General features: G+C 39.1%; 1 protein-coding gene across 5 annotated transcripts in view; it reads left to right on the top strand.

Moving 5' to 3' along the window:
- Positions 1-22,384, top strand: part of DLGAP1 (DLG associated protein 1) — a 287,890-nt gene that overhangs the window by 5,615 nt on the left and 259,891 nt on the right. Inside the window, exon 1 of one of the 5 annotated variants that reach the window (XM_083748322.1) lies at positions 15,769-15,891. The exons of the other annotated variants lie outside the window; for them this stretch is intronic. The gene's annotated coding sequence lies outside the window, so the exon portion shown is untranslated. Of the gene's footprint in view, positions 1-15,768; positions 15,892-22,384 lie in introns of those variants that run through there. 5 annotated transcript variants of the gene reach the window in all.

The following is a 22,384-nucleotide window of genomic DNA, read 5'->3' as shown; positions in this document are numbered from 1 at the left end:
CAGGAACGTCAACTACAAGGTCATTGTAATTAATTACAAATGGCTCTAGAACCATTGTGATCTGTAATTTTGGTGGGTCTTCTCCATTTAAATATGAAAAATGGAAATAGGGAATGAAACACAGAGGTTAGATGAGTAACTTTGCCCTCAGTTTTTATAACATGAAGGCTATTTTCTGCTTATTTCCTTAACTTTGAGATATATCATGTCATTGATAACTCCAGCCACCTTTTTGCATATTAGCATTGTGTTGTCCAAGATACTTTACATTTTTGGCTATTACCTATTTAAGCTAGGCATGATCCAAAGTTTGCAGAGTTCTAATGTATTCAAAGGTGTGCCCAAGGAACTTCATGTGTGCCTTGGAGTTGCTGTATTCTTACTTGGGTCTCTTAGTAAGTCTAATTGACATGCCTTATTATTTTATAGAGGTAGTACCTAAAAAGTGGGAAATTGTGTGATTCCTCCACCCATCCAGCACTTCTTTCCTGATCAGGGAGTTGCAGGTGCTTGACTCTCTGGAAGAGAACCAACTGGGATGCTGTTGGTGGCATCTGCATTTTTGACATGTGAATAACCTTTTTGAAGTAAGTGGAGGGACAGGTGGCATAAGGAACGCAGGAGGTAGAGTTAAGCAGAGTGGGATGGTTCCATCTGCCAGATAAAATTGTGGTGATTTACTAGTGAGTGTTTTGAGGAACAAGACACCTGAGCATCTGAAGAGACAACTGCTAAAAATATTTGGGAACTCCTGATTATGCCTTGTATTTCAATTCACCCTGGGTGGCAGACTCCATAAACCTACCAATAGAAATTTTTGCATCATTACAGTATATGATACTATTGTGATTCCTTTTGCCTCTTTGTAGCAGTTGTATAGCTGTTTGACAAAGCGAGAATTATAAATAGTAAATACAGCTATTGAAAAAGAAATGTTTATAAAAAAAGTATCCTACAGGTAGGTTTGTTTCTCATAACTGCAAATAACCATTTCATTATTTTGCAGGATGTGGTGTTTATGTATTTTAAAAATAAAATTGCTACAGTATAACCTTTTTGAAGCCAAGTATGATAAATACTTTCCCACTGCCAACAGAGCCTAATAATTTATAAATAATCTTTGGTATAAATGTAGATGTGATTCATTCTCTCTTTCATGATGCAAATTGGCTTCTATTTCTATGCGAAATTATTATGCAAAACTTTGACTGGATGCGTATTTTCCTTTTTTATGCAGAAGTGTTTATTGAGTGAGTGAATGAATGAACTGTATTTCCTTATGCAAAAGGACTATAGTGATATGACTGCAAGATAACATAAGCAGAAGCCTTATTTAATACATGGTCCCAGTTCAGAATTACAGGAGAGTCATCAAGTTGTACTTTAGAGGGGTGCCTGTTTAAAACCACATAATGGAGATTTCTTGCTCGTCTAATAGCCTTTATCTGTCTTCTAAAAGGTTTCATCCTTATGTTTGTGGATAAAAGTTGAATCTGCTTTACAGTGGTCATTGTGAATCTGGCTCTATCTATTGGTAGATGCTGTAGCCTAGAAAAATGCCAATCAGATACCAGATATATATGTAAAAAATGATTCAAAAGATGGGCTATAGTTACATCAAAAGGCAAAGGTTGACAACAGCTTTCTTTTCTTGGTTCTCATTTGGGTTTGCTTCACCTGTTCCCTCTCCCACCCTTCACTTAATCTCTTGTCTCTTGTTGCCAAACCCATGGTGTTTTGTCTTTGGAAGTGAGTTTTTACCTTTGATTATTAGACTAAATACTGAAAGGTTCTATGCATGTATGTAAAGATTTAATAGAGGTTAGGACAAGCTGATTTCAATGTCCATTTCATTTTGGGGTAAGAGTCTCAAAATGTGAGTTTGGCATTAATAGTCCATTAGCTATGAATAATATATATATTTACAATAAGCTGTCATTTTCTGCAAATTCTATTTCTAAATTCTTTCATTGCTGCCTATTGGTCAACATTAAGCATGTGTGCATTATAGCATTTCTGTGAGTTTTTATGTGTCACATTATTTATCATCACTTTACGGTTTGATGTTTATCTTTTGCTTCATTTAACATCTTTACTACCTCTGACATCTGGCCCTTGACATTTTATTATGTGACTTCTGTCTGCTGTGAAGAAAGCATCTCTGTTACCTAGAACCGAGAGAAGGGTAAAAACTGTAATGCTAACATTGAACAAAAGCAGAGAACACTGTTGAATTAATTTTAAATGTTTGTTGTTAAACAACTGATTAATTGATTAGTAAAAGTGTTATATAGAGGACATCTAATTCAGATTATTTTAATAAAATAACAAAGAAAAGCCCTTTAAAATAGAACCCTGCTGCTCATTTTGCCTGAATCCTGAGAAGTACACTCTTTGTTAATAGCAGTGTAATCACACATAGATAGACACATGAATGTATATGTTTCTGTATGTATAAAATTTGAAGAAGCAATAAGCATCCTATTTCAGGGAGTTACTTCAGTTAAAACATGGATATTTTAAAATGCATTTTAATTTCTGAGATCTATTCATGCATAAATTTATAATCTTGTCAGTCCTGTTTATCACCTAAACCAAACCCTCCAATGGTTGGAGTTTATCATTGTAGCAGCCAAGGAGGAAACAGTCCCTGTGACTATGACCCTACTGACAACAGCCTAGTTTAGATGTAATGCGAAACTAAGATTTCTTTTACAAGGATATGCTGTGGGAAGGCTGGTTCACATGTTTCCTCCTCTTCCCTTCTCCATCTGCAATGAGATAAATTTTAAAGCATCTATTTGTGTCTCAAGATCAAATCATGGTTTCAGCTCCTGGTTTATATTAACTGTAGTCCCCCTCCCTCCATGATATTCAGACATAATAGGAAGCAGGCTTTAGTCCAAAGTGCAAATAGATTCTTTAGATTCCACCCTTTCCCATCTGAAACAATGAAAAGAAGATGCACACCAGCCAAAGATTCACCATGGTGTATTCTCGTAACAGGACACCATGGTTTCCCATTACACCTGAATCTGGTCAGTAAGTGATAAGACAGTTCCCCTGGTAAAGTAAAACAGGCTAGGAATTCTGTGCTGGAAGATGTTGCTGTGAAATATATTAAGAAATCATAATATATGATAGTTTGGCCCTTGGGAAGAAAGGACAGAAATGTTGGAGCAAAATGCATAGCAATTATCTGGACGTAAGCTCCACTGAAGATAGTGGTACTTACATCTTAGCAAACATGCATAAGACTGCATTGCAAAGTGCATAAAATTATAGGACCACTAGCTATAGGTTTTAATAAACCGTTAAATTGGGTGATAGACAGCAGGCACTTGAAGGCTTGAAAATGGTAGATGTCTCACCTATATTTGCTTTTACTCACTTCTTCATCCTAGGTAACTGGAACTCTGTTAAATTCAGTGGCAGGTCATGCTAACTAGAACTAAAGCATCATTTTCTTTTTAATACAGGGGTAGGGATTCCAGATGTTGTTGCACTACAACTCTACCGATCCGTATTGATGGGAGTACAATCATAGAATCATAGAATTGCGGAGTTGGAAAGGACCCTGAGAGTCATCTAGCCCAATTCCTACAATGTAGCAATCTCAACTAAAGCATTAATGACAGGTGGCCATCCAACCTCTGCTTAAAAATCTCCAAGGAAGGAGATATCTGGTTTTCAGCATCATGATATATCACCCGCTAAACATCACAATATGCTGGTCCATAACAATATCTGAAAAAAGGTTGGAGCTGTGTAAAGCATTGACTGGCTTTATGGTTTTTCCTGCATTGTGATTTTTGCTGGTGCCTGCTCTTGTGATTCTTGTGACCCCCTGCATGTGTCATCAAGTGGTGAGGCACAGCTGCTCAGCAGGGGCAAACACAGGTGCATCATTCAAGAGTGGGAAGGATAAAAGGGAAGCAAGGCAGAGGCTCTGTATCTGCTCAGCTTTCTTCATTGATGGACCTTGGTTTGGCTGCTTCGGGAACTCTCCTGGACTATGACTTCAGGAGTGACCAAAGGTGTTTCAACCCAAGATATTCTGCAGAGGTGGGAACCTAATCTTGTGTATTGACTTTGGACTTTGCTTGTTGTACTGGAGCCAGACTGATATTTGATCATTTGGACTATCTGACTACTCTCTAGTGTTGTCCTTGGGACTGTGTGCACTATCAGGACTTATCTCCAGATATGCCAGGGTGCAGGGCATTTTTCAAGGAAGCAGAGACCATGGTCCAAGAAGCCAAACACTAACCCTTTCTGATGACATCACCTGCTCAGCCAATTGTTTACTTCCCAAATTTTCCTCTAACATATGATTTTAATATGGCAAAAGAAAAAGTAATGCACTGATATATTGGACATGTAACAGATGGAATTCACTAATTTGAAGAGTTTCTCAAGTGAGAATAATAGACCTTCTATTTCTTCTAATATGTTGCTAATAAAGCCTAATAATTCACACAGTTGGGATGCTACATAGCAAATAGTAACAGTTGTTGTTCAGTATTACTACATCTATATAATACTGAGTTTGAAGCTTTTGTAAAGGATGTTGAGCTGCCATTTTGGTTTGTTTCCAAAATGGAAGCTACAGGTGTTATTACAGCTAGAAACAAAATGAATTGGTAGTACCTTCTTTTTGAGGTGGAAAAACTATTAATAACTGAGAATGGTATTTCAGAAGTGCTGTTTGTTTATGAAAAGTTATGGGTGATTAAACTACACTCTTGCTGAGAGTAAATGGATTTTATGCTTCAGCAATTAATGCAAAGTAATTTAATTTGACAAGCACTAATGTGGACTTCAAAACCAACCCAAATTCAGTGTTTCCTTAATAACTTCAGTGGTTGCTTTGTTATAATGATATCCCTATTATTAGTGGTGTTAATCTTTCCAGATGACTAAATTTTAAGTCTGCATTGCGCAGTTTACATCATACACATGACATTATTTGGTATGCATACATACATGCATTAACCATCTAAGTAATTGTTATGCCTTAATCAGCTGAAATATGTATTTACTATCATTACAGACCAGTTCAATCTCTGAGCAGTGTGGGATTCCAGCACTCCAGGTGCTTACCCAGGGCCTGTGTTTCCTTTGGAAATGAGGCACAATGGAGATTGTGGTGTCTTCATGATATATGGTTTATTTATGCAGATATACAATTATGATGGAGGGTCAAAGCATCACACTCAAGAGGGTCCTGACTCTCCCATTGCCACAGTCTCCTATTCAAACAGGCAACCAACACTGTGCTCAGCCCCCACTCCAACTTGCTGCATTTAACAGACTGACACTCCCTCCCAGCACACCACAACCAACTGAAATTCCAAAACTGTGGAATTGTCTTCAGACTAACTATCTCATAGCTCCAGCAGAAAATCTGTCTTTCTGATGGCGTATCTTCCTGTCTTTGTTCTCTGCTGATGGCCCATCTCTCAAGTGATCTCCTCTGTACAGGAAGCTGAGCCCAGCTGTTAAGAGTCTGACTTCAGTTTAACTCTCTTAAGCATTTATTATATTTTTACCAAATCCAGAAATTATGGGTGCCTTGCACCCACAAACTCATAACGCTGTTTTTGTGAATGACTATAGTTGAAATAGTTTCTTTGCATCATTGCCGACTACAGCTTGTCCTCACCCCACCCCCATCTACACTTAGGATTAAAGAACATGAATTCAACACAGATGACATTATCCTTTCAGGAGAGGGTGGAATCACTACTTAAGTGCAATTGCCTCTTCAATGCCTTTATGTAGCTTTTTTGGACCCCAACTTTGGATCATTTTCTTCCTCCTCCCATACCTACCAGGCCTGGGCAAGCAAGTAAAAAAAGCTACAATATACCCAGCTTTTTTAACATGGGAGAGAAGATGCCAGGCTGCATACTTTCTATGGCAGGCATGTCCAAAGTCCGTTTCGGGGGCCTAATCTGGTTGGCCCTTTGGTCAGCCTTCATGGCCCTTCATCAAATCTGGCACTCTGTTTAAAAAGTTTGGACACCACTGTTCTATGGCCTCCTGATTCATTGAAATCTAGTAATTCTTCTCCCAGGGTCTTCCTTGCTTACCGATCAACACCATTCCAATACTTCAGTTTGCTCACTTGAAGGTTCTGATAGGCTTTGGGGGCATGGCACTTGGCAGCAGGCTCAGACCTATTACAAAAGGTAGAAGAGAGAGTGAAAAATAAATCCAGTTGAACAGTTACAGATGGATCAGCAGATCAGCAGTGACAAGGTGGACTGAATGGTGATGTCATAATCTTGTCAGCTGATGGAGTTATCAGTTTTTGCATTTAGACAAAATTTAAAGTACATTCTCTTAAACGACAGCAGTTACAATAATGATCTTTGCTCCTTTGTCTATTGAATATGGAGCAGAATACTGTTATCAGACTGATGCAGAAATTGAGAGTGGGAGAACGCCCCATTTTCTGGCCTGTTAAGAGCTCTCCTTTAAGTGAAGTCATGTCACCAAAGTTTAAAATTATTTGGCTTGGAACCTTGATTATTCATAGTGCTTGGTTATTCATAGTGCTACAGTTTAAAATGTGGCCTCAATCTAGAAACGATTTCTTCTTTCCACTCGCTGAACTGGCTGCTGCTGCAGCAGACACTGTGGCAAGGGAAGAAAAGAGAGAGGCACAGACTCTAATCTTCCTCCTGTAGCATCTATTGCAATTGGGAGGTAAGAGAATCTTTCATAGGTGAGGTGGAGAATCCTGGGAGGCCAACAATTAGAAGTCTAATTAGAACTTATGAGGGGGTAGGAAATATTTTTTCTGGGTTTCTGGTCACGTCACAAGTCAGTGGTGGTTGCTGCTTGCTGCCCTTTGTGGGCAACAAGGAGGTTCAGGCAGGGGAAAGCCAGTATTTATGATCTGAAAATCCTGGCAGTGTTCCCCAATGGGGAGCTCACTGCATCCCGCTGTGCCACGCAAGCCCATGTCTGCCAACTTGAAAGGCGGAGCAGGTGTGACCTGGGAGTGTGTCCCTGCCATGGATGAACCTCCATCTCTGGCATGATTTGTGGTTGGTTCCTCCATAATTTGGAAAATTGGCATTAATCAAGAGGTGCTCCTGGACCAACATATGCTGATTGCAGGCAATCAGTCAACTGCTGAAAAGACTGGGCTTGGTTCTTTGAAGGTATCTGAATGTTTTCTTTGAAGCTTGAGAACCCTTACAACAGCCAGGAAAGGAATGGGGAGGACAAGGTGTTTTCTTATGGTTTTCAAATGGTCTCCTTTCTTCTTGTCCTCCCCTGCAAAATGAAAGAGACGTGTGTAGCCACTGTTATGTTATTATGTTTGTTACTTGCGAAAAGAGGGGGCGGCTTTTAATTTATGCTCAAGGAATTTAACAGGGTTTTACTATGCCCTCCCCCAACCGAGGCTGAATGGACTTTATTTAAAATTATTCCTGGACTGGACGAGGAGTGCTGATGGAGTAATGCAGTGGGGTGGTGGTAGGTGAGGGGAGAGAACTGCAGCCGAACAGGTGTGGTAAAGAGGCTGAATTTGAGAAAAGATCTTGCTTTCAACTGTGTGCCAAGGAAGAACTCCAGAGTGGGATTTTTAGTGGGGGAGGTTGGATATGCACTCAGTGAGTTATTTGAGCTTGTATGCTAGTCTGTAAACAGTGGAAGAAATGGAATGCGAACTTGTACCATCCAGATAAACACTGCAAAGAACCGAAGATAGGAATTAACTCTCCCAACACACCAGGTCCGGAACAACAATGTATACGAAGGACTACACACCTTAAATAGAATATTTATTTAAAGATGTAACAGAGGTGCTGTTTGTAAGATGAAAAAGGCGGCCAGCTGGAAGAATGGTTTAACGGCAAGTAGTAATGGTCAATCCCATCCACATTGGGCTTGGGGAATTTGCTTATCTTGAATCCTCTTGATACTCCTGGAAGGTTTTTTTTAAAGAGCTCCCACCAACTTCATTAGTAGATAAAGAGTCCTAGAACATGGTTTTATCAATCCTGTTAATTTCCTCAAATGTCAGACTCATTCTTCTAAAAGCTTCATAGTTCTAAATGTCACATAGGTAAAGGTAAAGGTAAAGGTACCCCTCCCCGTACGGGCCAGTCTTGACAGACTCTGGGGTTGTGCGCCCATCTCACTCAAGAGGCCAGGGGCCAGCGCTGTCCGGAGACACTTCCGGGTCACGTGGCCAGCGTGACAAAGCTGCATCTGGCGAGCCAGAGCCACACGGAAACGCCGTTTACCTTCCCGCTGGTAAGCGGTCCCTATTTATCTACTTGCACCCGGAGGTGCTTTCGAACTGCTAGGTTGGCAGGCGCTGGGACCGAGCAGCGGGAGCGCACCCCGCCGCAGGGATTCGAACCGCCGACCTTTCGATCGGCAAGTCCTAGGCGCTGAGGCTTTAACCCACAGCGCCACCTGCGTCCCTCAAATGTCACATACTGTCTTCAAAATGTTTATTCTCACTGATTTCTTCCTTTTTTGTTGCCTCATGTGGCTTAGCCGTTTCAGCTTTGCAACATTGGTATATATGTTTTCTACCATTGGCACGTTCTGCTACTATATGCAGTATAGAAAAGAAGTGAAACAGTTGGGCATAGGTGCATGCTATATAGAGTGAGTATAGAGGTGGTGCATAGGTGCATGCTATATAGAGTGAGGCACAATATTTAGAATTGTATCCAACAACCAAAGTACTTAGAGTAGAGTAGCTGAAATCAGTGAAAAACTTATACGCATTGATTTAATTGGGTGATATCTGCTTGTTAGAAGTCATGTGGCTAACTTTCATGCAAGTATTCAGATGCACCTAAAATAGCTCTTTGGACTGTGATTACCTGCCCTCCCACCCCAAAACCTGCCCTCCTAGCAGCACACTGAATATTGCTCATTATGAAATGGTTTTAAAGGCACTTGAACCTAAGCACAATAATGCAATTTAATTGTGACAGTAGCTGAATGAATTAGAGTAGCGCACATTTTGTTACAAAGGCTGTTATTTAAATATCAGCTCTAAATATGCAATTCCATATAAAACCATAAGTAAATAATTCAGTTATCTTAATCTCTAATTTTAATGACCCTTTCAGTTCCCTGGCTCTTATTAGAATAAACAGAAATTAATAATAATGAACAAGTGTTTTGAGCTGTTCTAGTTTATTATTAATTTTTTGCTGTGTAATTCTATACTCTTAGCGCTCTCTTCTGCTCTCAGATATGTATGCACCACTCCCAAAGAGCTTAATGATTACTGTTCTGGAGCAGCTGGGGGAAATTTGAAGCCACACTCTCAAATTCTGTTTTAATGGAAGTCTAATGATTTATGTGAAATAGCACCAAGAGAATAGAATCTAGTAGCAACAATGCCTAAAGCCTATTTTTAAATGAACTTGGTTTTGCTTTCTTTAATATTTGTGTCCGAACATTTGGACTTCAGGAAGCTTTGGTATTTTGGAAATAGAAACCTAATATGGAACATAATTCCTGTATATTGGAGTTCTTGTTGCTATGTAACAAAAAAAAATCTAGTCAGTATTTTGGGGAAGTGTGTTGGGAATGGAGGGTTTGTTGAGTGTACAATATTTTGAAAACTCATTATTATTATTATTAGTTTATTTCCTTCTAAACAAAAGGTCTCAAGGCAAAACAATTAAAAATTATCAAAGCAACAAATGCATAAAGCTTTGTTCACATATCAGTATCAAATGATTGCTTACTGTGTGAATGAGCCACTGCAGATTAAAGAAAGAAAAATCATATACCCTTGCCAACTTTGCAGTTCTATGTTTCTAAGAAATACAGTGCAACAATACTTGGAATACTGTGTACAGTTTTGGTCACCTCATTTAAAAAAGGATTTCATACAGCTGGAAGAGGTTCAGAAAAGGGCAACCAAAATAATCAAAGGGATGGAGCAAATGAGGAAGGTTAAAATATTTATTATTATATTTAGTGTTCCTTGGTTTAGAGAGCAGGCAAGTAATGTACTGATAGAGGTGTATAAAACTATTCATGTTGTAGAGAAAGTGGATAGTGATCTCCCCTCACCCCTCATGTTACTAGAACTTGAGACATCCAATGAAATTGAACATTAGAAGTTTCAGGACAGAGAAAAGGAAGTACTGCTTCAGACAGCATATAGTTAAACTATAAAATTCACTCTCACCAGAGATAACGATGGCCACCAACTTGGGTGAATTAGACCAATGCATGAAGGACAAGTCTATCCATGGCTAAGAGCTACAAAACAATGGCTATGTTCTACCTCTACAGTTGGAGGCAGTATGCCTCTGAATGCCAGTCGTTGGGAGTCACAGGTGGGGAGAACACTGTGCAAACAGGATGCTGGGACTAGATGGGCCTTTGGCCTGATTCCGCAGGGTCTGCTTACGGTCTTTTTGTTGGAGGTTAGTTCGCACACTCAAGCAAGTGAATACATGTATGTGTGAAATAGTATCTCTGATTCACACCCATCTCTGGTTAAAATCAAAGCTAGGTAAGACTTTATTTCCTACTTTAAAGGGGTGTATCTGTAAGAACTGCTGTTGGGGCACAAATTCCCAGTCCCACTGCGAGACCATTTCCATGTGAGGATTACACACAAAAGATGTCCTTTTGCCTGTGAGATACAGTCTTTGAAATCATTCCCTATGAAAATGGATGAAGATAGTTGTTTTTCTCATTTTTCCATAGGAGCTGCATTCAAAGGCTGCAGCTGGGGGGAAATAAGCAAATCTGGATTAGTTCAGAAGTATGTTATTTCCTGATTCTTTGGGAATTATTCTTCAGTTTATTTCTCACCCAGTATGATGTCAGCCAAGGGGCAGCTAAGAAGTTATAGTAGCCCTCTTTAGGTATTCTGATTCTGCGTCCTACAAATATGCAAGGCAACCACCACCACTCTTATCCCCGTTCATAAGTAGTAAGGCAAACTTATGAAGCAGAGGTCCTACTGGACTGGTGGGAAATCAGGTTTCTAAATGTGTTAAATACCTTTTTAAACATTATTAAATGTGTGTGGTCTTTTATATGTATATATGTTGAGGGCATTCTTGAGGACGGGAGGCTCTTCACATGTTTGAATTCCCAACTTGTAACGGGTGACAGGCAATAACGGTTTGCAGGGCTGAGCAGTGGTGCTTACTTGACCTCCTAATGCCAGTGTATCTGCAGCTTACTGGGAGGAAGAGGGGTAGGTTGGCACTGGTAGAGTCAATTTGGTGCTCGCAATGGTGTGTTTATACAGCATTAACCTTGCTATTCCTCCCCACTCCCATTTCCATTAAGCTACAGTGTTGACAGTGATGGGATGTCAGGTAAGCACTGCTGCCCTGCCCTGCTGACTGCTACTGGTGACAGGTGTGTTGACAGAGCCAGATCACGTGTCCTCATAGTCCCTTCCTCATGGGTTTGCTATACACAGAAACAGAATGCCCTAAGAGGGCTAGTGCTAGTCTAAGAGGGCTAGTGCTATTATTACTTTGTTAGTTTAATTTGGCCTCAGAATTTAGCTCTTTGGGAAGGCTGTTCATATACATGATTTATGTATAACATTAGTACTCCATAAGGACTGACAATGGCAGCTTGGGGAAGACTCCATTCTGCTGTTCTTGCTTAGAAGCAAGTCCTTAGTTGAGGACTTGTTTTGTTTTGTTTACTTTGATTCACAGCAGTGTTTTACTTGTAATAAGAAGAACTAACCCTGCAATCTCTTTGAGGAATGCTGACTTAAATGCTATCCAAGAGTGTATTTTGCCTATTAGCAGTGCAGAATTTGATATTAATGTATTCGTTAGAGACAAGTACCCAAAACACATCTACCTGGAAGCTAAGTAATATGGGACAGTCATGTTTCCACCCTAAGTGTTAAGTGCAAAGGGAGGCGTATATCACAAAGCAAGTCAAGTAGAAGTGGTACAGAAATGTAATAGATAATAACACACGCTCATTCACTAATCATTTGGTATTATGAAAGACTACTCTCCATATTAACTCTTGTATGAATAATACAGCAGCATTTCAGAAATGTTCTATGTTTGAATGAGGGGGTTATTTTTAGAGGCTTTTATTAAAGTTGTTTATTACCTGCATATGCTTTAATGGAGTCTCTAGAGGGTCTGTGGCCACAGATTCCCATTGTTTGTGGATAGAAAAATGTATTGGCAAAAGCTTTCCCCCCTTTTGTAGACTAATCACTAACTTCCAGTTTTTCTGACAGAAATCCTTCTTTTGAATAAAGCAGTCTTGCAACAGAACTCTCAATATGAGCTTCTTTGGGAGGAAAGGTGGGATATAAATTTAATTGATAATATAGCTTCAGTGTAATTATGGATGTTGTAAGATGACATTAGTTCACATTCATGACCTGTTAGCAGTTAAAACAGAAAACAGATGTAATCAGAGGAAAAGACAATCAAATGTAATCATGTATAACAACAACAACAACAACAACAACAACAACAACAACAACAACAACAACAACAACAAAATAATTTGATGTAGCTGAATGGAGCACATGTTCAGGAAAACTTAGTACTGTATTGTCTCCTAAGAAACTAAATGAAAGCAGTCTTGTCACATACTCCTGTGATCTCATTAAGTATCATTGTTCCAGATTGCTATATTGTTCACCTTTTGAGCATGTAAATAAAGTTGATATAAAATGGCTTGTCATATTGCTTTATCTAGGAAATATTAAAATATGAGATGTTAGTATTCATGCAGTAGCATTCATTATACATTTTGCACTTAAAGAATAAAAATGTTAAAGTGGTACTTCTTATAAAGGTAAAGGGACCCCTGACCATTAGGTCCAGTTGTGACCAACTCTGGGGTTGCGGCTCTCATCTTTCTTTATTGGCCGTGGGAGCCGGCTTTTGTCTGCAGACAGCTTCCGGGTCATTCGACCAGCATGGCGAACCAGAGCAGCACACTGAAACGCCGTTTACCTTCCCACCTATTTATCTACTTGCACTTTGACGTGCTTTCGAACTGCTATTGGCAGGAGCAGGGACCGAGCGACGGGAGCTCATCCCGTTTCGAGGATTCAAACTGCTGACCTTCTGATCAGCAAGTCCTAGGCTCTGTGGTTTAACCCACAACGCCACCCACATCCTTGGTACTTCTTATAGTGGGCCTCAAATATTGAAGTGTTACTGAGGAAGGTCGCTCTCCAGTGATGTAAAATGTATGGGATAGGAGAGCAAGGGGGAAAGGCCAAAATGATGCTTAAAATATTGCCCTAGTTGTGTCAAATTACTAATGTTTCCTGGTGCTATTTTTTCCAGGGTCTTTTCCTGCTCTCATTCTAACAGCATATTATCTTGTCTGAAATTCATTACGTCTACTGAAATCTGTGGGTGGAAGAAGAAAAGTGCAAGCCGTTCTTACAACAACATTGCTAGTCTTTCTTTCTTAGATACCCATTCTGTCTTCAGAGTTGTTGTCTAGCACGTAGCTGAAACTCACAGTTTTGAATGCATAAACCAAAATTTTATTACATATATAAATACTTTCCCTTCCTCTCCAAAATAGAAGAGTCTGTAAGAGCAACTCCCAAATAAAACAAGTATAAAATGGCTTCTTGGCTGCATTTGGCTGAACTACACTCAACCTCCGTTTTAGGCGTAACAAATATGCACGCAAACCTGGAAGTGACCCATAAATGTCATAAAAGATGTCACTAAAAGGGTGGAACAGGGGCAGGGTGAGGCGTTTCAGTTGCCCGCTATTTCATACGTGTGTGGTGACTCAAAACTGTACCCAATGCCATTAGTGCCAATGAGTCTTACTGTCAGTGAGTCCTTTGCTAAGGATCAATCAGGAACTCACTCTGAGTTCCCATTTGTTCCTTTGGCACCATGTCCTTACCTGACACATGTTTGGCATCACATATGATGTCAGGTGTGGGTGGTTTGGGGAACACTGTCGTCCCTAATTACACCCACGGACGAGAGATTCCCAACCCTTAATCTAATTAGTTCAAAGAGCGCCCCCCCCCATAAGTGCTCTCTTTATTTTGAAATCCCAGTATTGTTTTGGTCAGCCATAAATATATTCACCAACCAGCTCTTGATTGTTGTAATGTTCACAGTGTTAACCCTTTTGCTTAGTCAAGATGTGGAAGGGATCAATTCTATACACAAGCAGCTAGTGTAAAGGAAGCTGGTGTAAATTAAGTCAGCTTAAAGTTACACCAGATCCAAATCCCATGAAGCAGGGGAGCTGTCACTGACTGATCCAGCCTAGGCCTGGCAGATGGAAAACAAGCCTTTAAAATGTTTGAGTTACACCAGCCTTTTTGCCAGCTTAATGTACTGGATTGCCAGAATGAGATGAGGGGTTTACGATCCAGTTGAAGCCCCCCACCCCCAGTCCTGCCGCTTCCTTGCCCCCCCCCAAAACACTCCCTTTTCATGGCTTACACCTGTTCAAGATCCACTGGGCTCAAGTCACCCAGCTGGGTCCTGATTGAGCTGAGATGGAGGAGATAATGCTGAATTGAGGGTGAGAGAGGTAAGCCCAGTTTAGCCCAGCTGCACCAAGTACCTTCCAGCTCAGCTGGAGATCACCCCCAACAGATCCTGCTATAGGATTTCTACCTTATTGTTTTATAGTTGAATGTTCTAGAACTTTGTTGTTCAACCTTGTATCCCATGATGCTGTTGGACTACAACATTTGTAATCCCTGGCCATTTCTAGAGTATACCTTAAAGCCTGACTTGGAATAAGACACCTCCTGTATACCTACACTGATAATATACATGGTATAATCCTGTTGAGTTCAGGTTCCCAATGTAGGATTACAAATCCTGAATAATTAAAAAAAGGATAGAGATTTAAATCCCCTCCCCTTAACATAAAATTGTTCTATGAAAATTGTTTTATTTATAGTCAGTCTGTTTTTTAAAATTACCTTTGGAATTTTAAATTTAAAACTCTTCTAAACAGTTGGAATCCATTTTCTTGTTTATATTTTGAAGATGTGAGGAGTAGGTGTTCAGGTTTTTTCTTTTTTTTTCAAAGCATTAATGAAAGAAAGTTGAATAGGGCAGATAATTATTTCTGTAAGTGGGAGGGGAAGAGATCTGAGCAGGAATACTTCAAGCATTTTCAGCCTATTGTCCTCCATGATTGACTTGCTTTCCCAATGGAGCTATAGACTGGCAGTTTCCTTTATCTTCCCTGTAATAGTTGCTAAACGGCTTTATTGTGTTTGCCTCTACTGAAGGTACTAAAAGTAAATGAAGATATCTGCTTAAATTGAAGTGATATAATTATGTTATAGATACTTCTTGAGATAACATGTTTTATAGAAACATCACGATGCTGCTGGAAATGGCTCGCCACTTTAATTACACTTAGTTGGAAGCTAGTATCTCCTAATATGCTTATTTTTTCCTTTGTCTTTGTAAAATGGGTGATGCCACTCACTTGCTCCTAATAATATCTGGAAGATTTTAGCATGCAGTCAAGCTACTCTGATTTATGTTGACTTGGATATTATTTTCCCATTTAGAGTCAAGTATTTTAGTTTCACTAGGTTTCACTTAGTTTTCACTATCAGTATTAATAAGTGAGTAAGCTTATATGCATTTTCTTCTTTCTCTGTTCCTGGTTCATGGAGTAGTGAAGTCATTGCATCTCATACAACAGAGTAAGGAAGCTCATTGTGGACTTTAATGTCTTTTTTGCATCCCTGAGAATGTTTACTCAGAAGTGTGTCTCTTTGACTTTATTGGAACCTATTCCTTAGTCAGTGTGCCTAGCATTGCAACAATGGAATGACCTGGTGAATTTCCTGTGAGGAGACTTTCGTTCACATTCTCAACTTCTGCTTTCAAGGAACACTATCATTTCTGAAATCTTGTGTGAGGTTTGTATCCAAAGAATTCCTAAACGAATAACATTTCTCTATATAGAATACATGTAGTTCGTTATATGTAAAGTTTATATAAGTGTGTAGCTTTATGCAGGATAGGTATTGGCATCTGGTATATTTAGGCAACTGTGGGTGTCCTCAGATCTACTACTAATGCCTGCTCTGGGCTCCCCTTTTTAAAAAATCTGGCTCAGTGTTCTGAGCAGTGCTATGTCAGTGCAGATTACTGTTTGCGACATTTGCAACCAGAGACAAAGTGCTGCTACCTGCTACTTCCAGGTAAGCTTATCAGGACTCACTTGAGAGAGAAGAAGCTCACCAGTGGGTATTTTGCTTAGGGCCCCCTCCAAGACATAAGCCACCCTGAGTTTATTATGTACACGTATGCTGGGAAGCAGCCACTGTCTGTGCAAAATTGATGTAGAGTGGTTTGCATGTGAGTTGACTTTTGCTGGTACAGTTGCTTCCATGTGCACCATGTTTAAGAATTAAAATGAAGTAAAAAGCAGCTCTCAGGCTACGGTACCTCATTAATCTGTAAGTTGCAGTATGAGGAAGTGTGGACTAATTTGTACTCCTTCATTCCACTTCACAGTGTGGTGCAGAACAGTGGTAGCCAACATGTTGCTCTCCAGATATTGTTGGGTTCCAGCTCTAGCCAGCATGTCCAGTGGTCAGGGTTGGTGGAAGTTGTAGTCTATCAACATATGGACAGTACCACATAGGGTACCGCAGTCCAGAAGGTGTAAATCAGAACATTTTGCTCCCAAATACGGAGTGGACAAACTTCTCCCTACTCCTAGTTGTAGCCTTAGCCATTTAACTGTTAAAGATAGATCTTTAAAAAAAACAACACTCTGTCGTTTGAATGTTTTAATGGTGTTTGTTCCTGAGATGGCAGTTTTTTTAGAATACATTTTAAATACTGATTGTGATAAAAAATATTTTAGTAGATACGGGTAAGTAGTTCTTAAAACTAGGTCTTTAGTTCCAGGCTCTAAAGTAACTTAATGGGTATGTGTTTGGACACTTAATAATTTTAATTAGCAAGTCGGAGAGGATTTCTGCCTTCTGGTATTTGGTTGGATTTATTTGCAATTTATTTAAGCCAAACTGTGTGGTTCTCCCCCTCTACCCTGCAGTTTGAATGCTTTTCTGTTTCTAGGGGCCAAGGATTGGATTCTTACAGCATGACAGGACTTTGGGGATTTCAGTTTCACTGTGGGGAAATTGTAGGAAGAATCTACAGTTCAAATGAAAAAAACGAACCAGTATGGTTGACTGTGCAATGCTTTTGAATACCAGTTGCTGGGAAATGTGAGCAGGGAGAGTGCTGTGGTGTTCATGTTCTGCTTGTGTTCTTCTTGGAGGCATCTTGTTGGCCATTGTGAGAATAAGATACTGGACTAGATTTACCTTTGATCAGTTCCATCAGGACTATCCTTATTTTTGTATCCCCAGATTTGTATGTTTTCATACCCGTGTACATGGCCCATCTGCCTGGAATTTTTTCTATCCCCAACTCCAAGTTTCCTCCTTCTATTTATGCCAACCTTCTATAGTCCTCTAGTTTGAAAGCACTGGGATGTTGGGTGGAAATATAATATGAAATGCAAATATGTATTCTAGAAAGTAAGGTTTTATTTTTGACTGCCTTAAAACCTCTTTCACTTGCAATTATACAGCAGTAAACAGATTTTGTGGTTACTAGTTTCAGTTTTCAACCTAAAATGTTGGTTTTGGAAGTGTGGCATGTGACCAGTATCATAAAAATGCACAAGGACCTGCATAATTTGTTTAAAAACAAATTCTCAGATGGGGACATGGTGTTTTGAAGTCTCACCTTTTTCTTTTGAGTATATATACTTACTTTGCCAAATCTTTATTAGGCAATAAAAATATAGGCCATCATAAAACTTCCATATATGAAAGTTTAAAATATATACAAATAAACAGCTATGTAAAAAAAAAAAAACGATTTCCAAGTCAATACCAACAGATCTGATTTTGGAACCATCTGGATTTGTAACAGTCCTTAAGTAAGTCAGAAAGCAGACTTGAAGGTTGGCAGTGGAAATGTCAACGCAACCAGTATTTTAATAGTGCTAGCCCACACCTAATATTCCATTGTGTGAATACCTGGTTCTGCACACATTGTCTCATACTTGATTGACCTTGGGAGTCCCAGGATATGTCTCAAGACACTTGAGTGTATCTTATCTAAATCACTATTATATGCTTGTATCCAAAAAGTAGCTGGGATGACACTTTTGCTGGTATAAATTGGTTACCTTTCTGAAAATAAAAGCAAACTACCACTTTGCCTGTTTTATAGCACTTGTGTGATGGTTTCACTAACCTGAGTTGCTCTGGAATAAAATTCCAAGATATCTGTGTGTCTTTACTTGTTGGATTTCTTGTCCTCTTATTTTCCATTTCTTTAATTTCTGGAAATGAGAGAAGACCAGAATTTTTGTCTTCTCATAATTTATTGAGAGTTTATTGGTTTTTGAGAGTTTCTAGGAAACCAGGGAGAGTAAAAGACGTTTCAGACCTATCTTCGTCAGTGATAATAAGACTACATCATCCACATACAGTAACAGTGGGACTGGACTTTGTTTGATTTTGGGGGCATGTGATTCTTTTTTTTATGTGCTCTGGAAGATCTGATAAAAATAAAAAAGGGGGGCAAGACTGCACCCTTGTTTTACACCTTTCGTATTAAGGATGTTAGAAGAGAGGTGACCTTTGGCATTGTGTTTGATTTGACAGATGTTAAAGGAATATAAATCATGTGTTAAGATCAGCAAGCATTGATTGATTCCTAACACTGCAAGCTTCTTCCACAATATCACACGAGAGTATATATGAAGGGGGAAGAATCTTTAGACACCCCTTCAGTAATCTTACTACAACACATGATGAGTGAAAGTTACCTATATTTTTATATGTTTAGCTTCATAAAGCAGATTGAATTTGTGTGTGTGTTTCTGTGGTGCAGTGTGTAGGACAGCTGGACTCCAAATTTTGGACTACAGCACTAATGGACCAGTGAAATAAATTTAGGCTGCTTTGATGGGTCTCTTTTGTCATGGCAATTGTCCCAGCAGCTTATTATAGTCAATAAGCTGAGAATTATCAGCTTGTGATCATCATTATATGTCAACCTTGTTCGACTGTCATAAAAATAATCGGCCCTGGCACTAGTAGTATTAATAAGCTTTTGATATTAGCGCCAGTAAGTATTTAATATTTGGAATAGTAGTAAGAAACACACACATACACAATACATTAATATCTCTCAGAAATATTACAGATCCCTTTGTTACGTGTATTTTATGCACAGTATATTGAATTTAAATTCTGGAGCAAGCCCCAAGTATAAATTCAGTTATTCAGGTTGATTGCAGCTTACGCGTATTTTACTTAAATGATTTCCATGTTGCATTGATTGTGAATAAATTAATAAATAAACAGAATGGGGGTGGTAGGCTCCTGCGAGAGCTTGTGATATTATTTATTAATTTTTTATATTGCTCTTTATCTGTAGATCCCAGGGCAGTTTACAACATAAAACACAAAATGCATAACGTAATAATAATAAAAATATCTCCCCCCCAAAAAAAACATTTAAAAGGTCATAGATTGTTTAATCAGCCAAAGATCTGGTTGAGAGGAATATTTTCACCTGGTGCCTAAAGAAATGTAATGAAGACACTAGGCGAGCTTTCCTGGGGAGAGCATTCCACAAACGGAGCCACTGCAGAAAAGGTCCGTTTTCATGTTGCTACCCTCTTGTGGAGGAGCACACAAAGAAGCATCTCAGATGATGATTGCAGGGTCCAGGTCAGTTCATATGGGAGAGGTGGCCCTTGAAGTATTGTCCTTCGCAGAAACAGCATTTTATGACCTACACCTTGATTGCAGGGCTCTGGGATGGTTGTACAAGGCCTGATTCTTTTCGGTCGCCTGTTCTACACCTTGATTGCAGGGCTCTGGGACGGTTGTACAAGGCCTGATTCTTTTTGGTCGCCTGTTCTGATTTTAATTCACTTTCTCAAAATCCAGCAATATATCTGGAAAGTTCATCTGAAAGTGCAGTACTCTTATAAAGGGCATATTCTGTGGTGTTTTATCTGTCAAGAAAGAGATGGTGTAAACAGGAGCATTGAAGTTGTAATGTATTGGAAATATTTATCATTCATTTTAAAATACGTGTAGCACTATCACCATTATATAATTATTATAAATGGCCTACTCTACACACTATGGCACTCATCTGTTACTTTTCTCCAGAGGGTGGTAACAAGAAAGAGGGCTTTTCTCGCTGTGGAATGTTTTTTGCAATAATGTCTACCTGGCTCCGACACTAACATCCTCACGAAGACAAGTCAAGACATACCCTTTATTTCAGGCTTTTGAGGGATTATGATCATACTTATTCCTGTATGCGCATTTGGTGGGTTTATTTATTTATTTATTTTTAAAAACGCACATACGTGTATGCAAGTTTCCTAGAGTTCTTTGGTACTAGGCAACTAATAAATTGTTGTTATTATTATTGGAGATATTTATATGTGTTTGGAGAGGCAGTATGGAGGTATCCCAATTGATTTAAAAGGATGCTGCTGAGCAGGGTACTTCCTGATTACTTCACAGTTAACTCCGGTTGTCACCACTATAGGACAATTATGATGATGTGACCAAATACAAATATTTATATGCCTCTTGGGGGCAAGGCGGATTGACCCAGTTTTAATGTACGTTAACTAAAAAAGTATTATTGAATGTATAGCAATAGCTCAGTCAGTAGAGCTTGAGACTCTTCATTTCAGGGTCATGGGTTCAAGCCCAACGTTGAGCAAAAGATTCTTGCGTTGCAGGGATTTGGGCTAGATGACCCGTGTCCCTTCCATCTCCACAATTCCATGATTCTATGATTCTATTATAAACACAAATCAAGCTTTAAACAAACAAATAGCTACAGTGTGCAGGCAGAAGAAACCAGTGCAAAAAGATTGACCACATAGGTGATGGCAAAGTTGTACATGTTTGGTGCAAGTGTTTGGTTATATTGTTGTGCCGCTTTTTTGAACTTGGGCTGCTGCAAAATTCTACTCCAAGCAGTATATAGAGCACAGTTTGATGATTCCACCTGAAAAGATTAGTAAGTGCAGTTCTTGATGTCTTCTTGCTAGAACTGAAACATGTCCAATGCATTCCAGTGCATTTCCAGTGCATTCCAGTTTCCCCCCTGGATGAGTCATCTGGTCATGCTGTTTTGTAGGTATAGTGTCAGGCACTATATAAAAAAAAGAACCAATGGCTCCGCATGACCAATAATGAATCACATCTGCTTGAGAACATCGAAAGTCTATATATGTAGTATTAAAGCCAATTGTGTTTTCTCTTATAGTTCTCTTATAGGTTTTCCTAGTTGACTTCAAACCATTGTTTCAAAATGAGGAAACTCTTCACATCAGTGCCAATGTGATGCAACACGGTGGCATGTTGAGGACAGCTTAAAACATGTTTCCTAGGAACAATTATAATTGTATTCAGTGTGCAGGGAATACAGTTAGCACTGGTTGTAGGGCTGGTCATGTAATGCCAGGCTCTGTGTTGACATTATGCATGATCCAATCCAGTCATACTGGTTTATTGACAGCAGGGGCCACTATCCTTTTTGGGCCTATGGCCACAATTGCAAATTGTAGAAACTGTTGTGGGTGCCTAATTAGATAAGGGGAGACACCAGAAAAGGTCCTTCAGGCACAAGTGCACCTGTGGGGTATCATGATCCCTAACCTATAGGAAATCTGAACTGTTGGTTGACCAAGATTTGATTTGAATTTAGCTGTTTCTCCTGATTTTTTTTCCAACTAGAAAAAAATACATGCATATTTATATATATATCTGTATTATGTATCTCCTTTGGGTGTTTATTTTAAAACTTGCTTTTAGTTGTTTTCATTGTATGTTTCTAAATCACTTTAAAACTTATGTAAAAGGCAATTTGTATAATAATAATAACAACAACAACAACAATAATAATAATAATAATGATGTGTGGAATTCATGCTCTACCCTTTCTTAATCCCAGTAGCCAAAAACAGTATAAGAAAGTTCCTCAGCTAAAATTTTAAGCTTACTTAGAAGTAAGTCCTAGGGAACTAAATGGGATTATTTCTGAGTAGATGTTCATAGAGTTGCACTGTGGAGCCAAATCAATTATTGGATGTTGTGATAATTTTGACTATATATACATAGAACTAATTTTGACTGTCAGTGAAGTATAAAGAAAATTAGTGACATACTGCAGTAATGTACTTCTCATATCCCTAAGTGGTCAAGAGTCCACTTTGGGAAAATATGGAGTATGTAAGAGTTGATTTTGCATGGAATTAATGCAGTGAGCAGAATCCAAGTCTGCCTGAACCGACTTCTTCTCACACAATGTGACTTTGCCTTCATCCCTAT

This window comes from Podarcis gaigeae (assembly GCF_964106915.1).
Source record: "Podarcis gaigeae genome assembly, chromosome: 7".
NCBI classification, from domain to species: Eukaryota; Metazoa; Chordata; class Lepidosauria; order Squamata; family Lacertidae; genus Podarcis; species Podarcis gaigeae.
The sequence above is the reverse complement of the archived record's forward strand: the minus strand, read 5'-3'. Positions and strand labels throughout refer to the sequence as shown.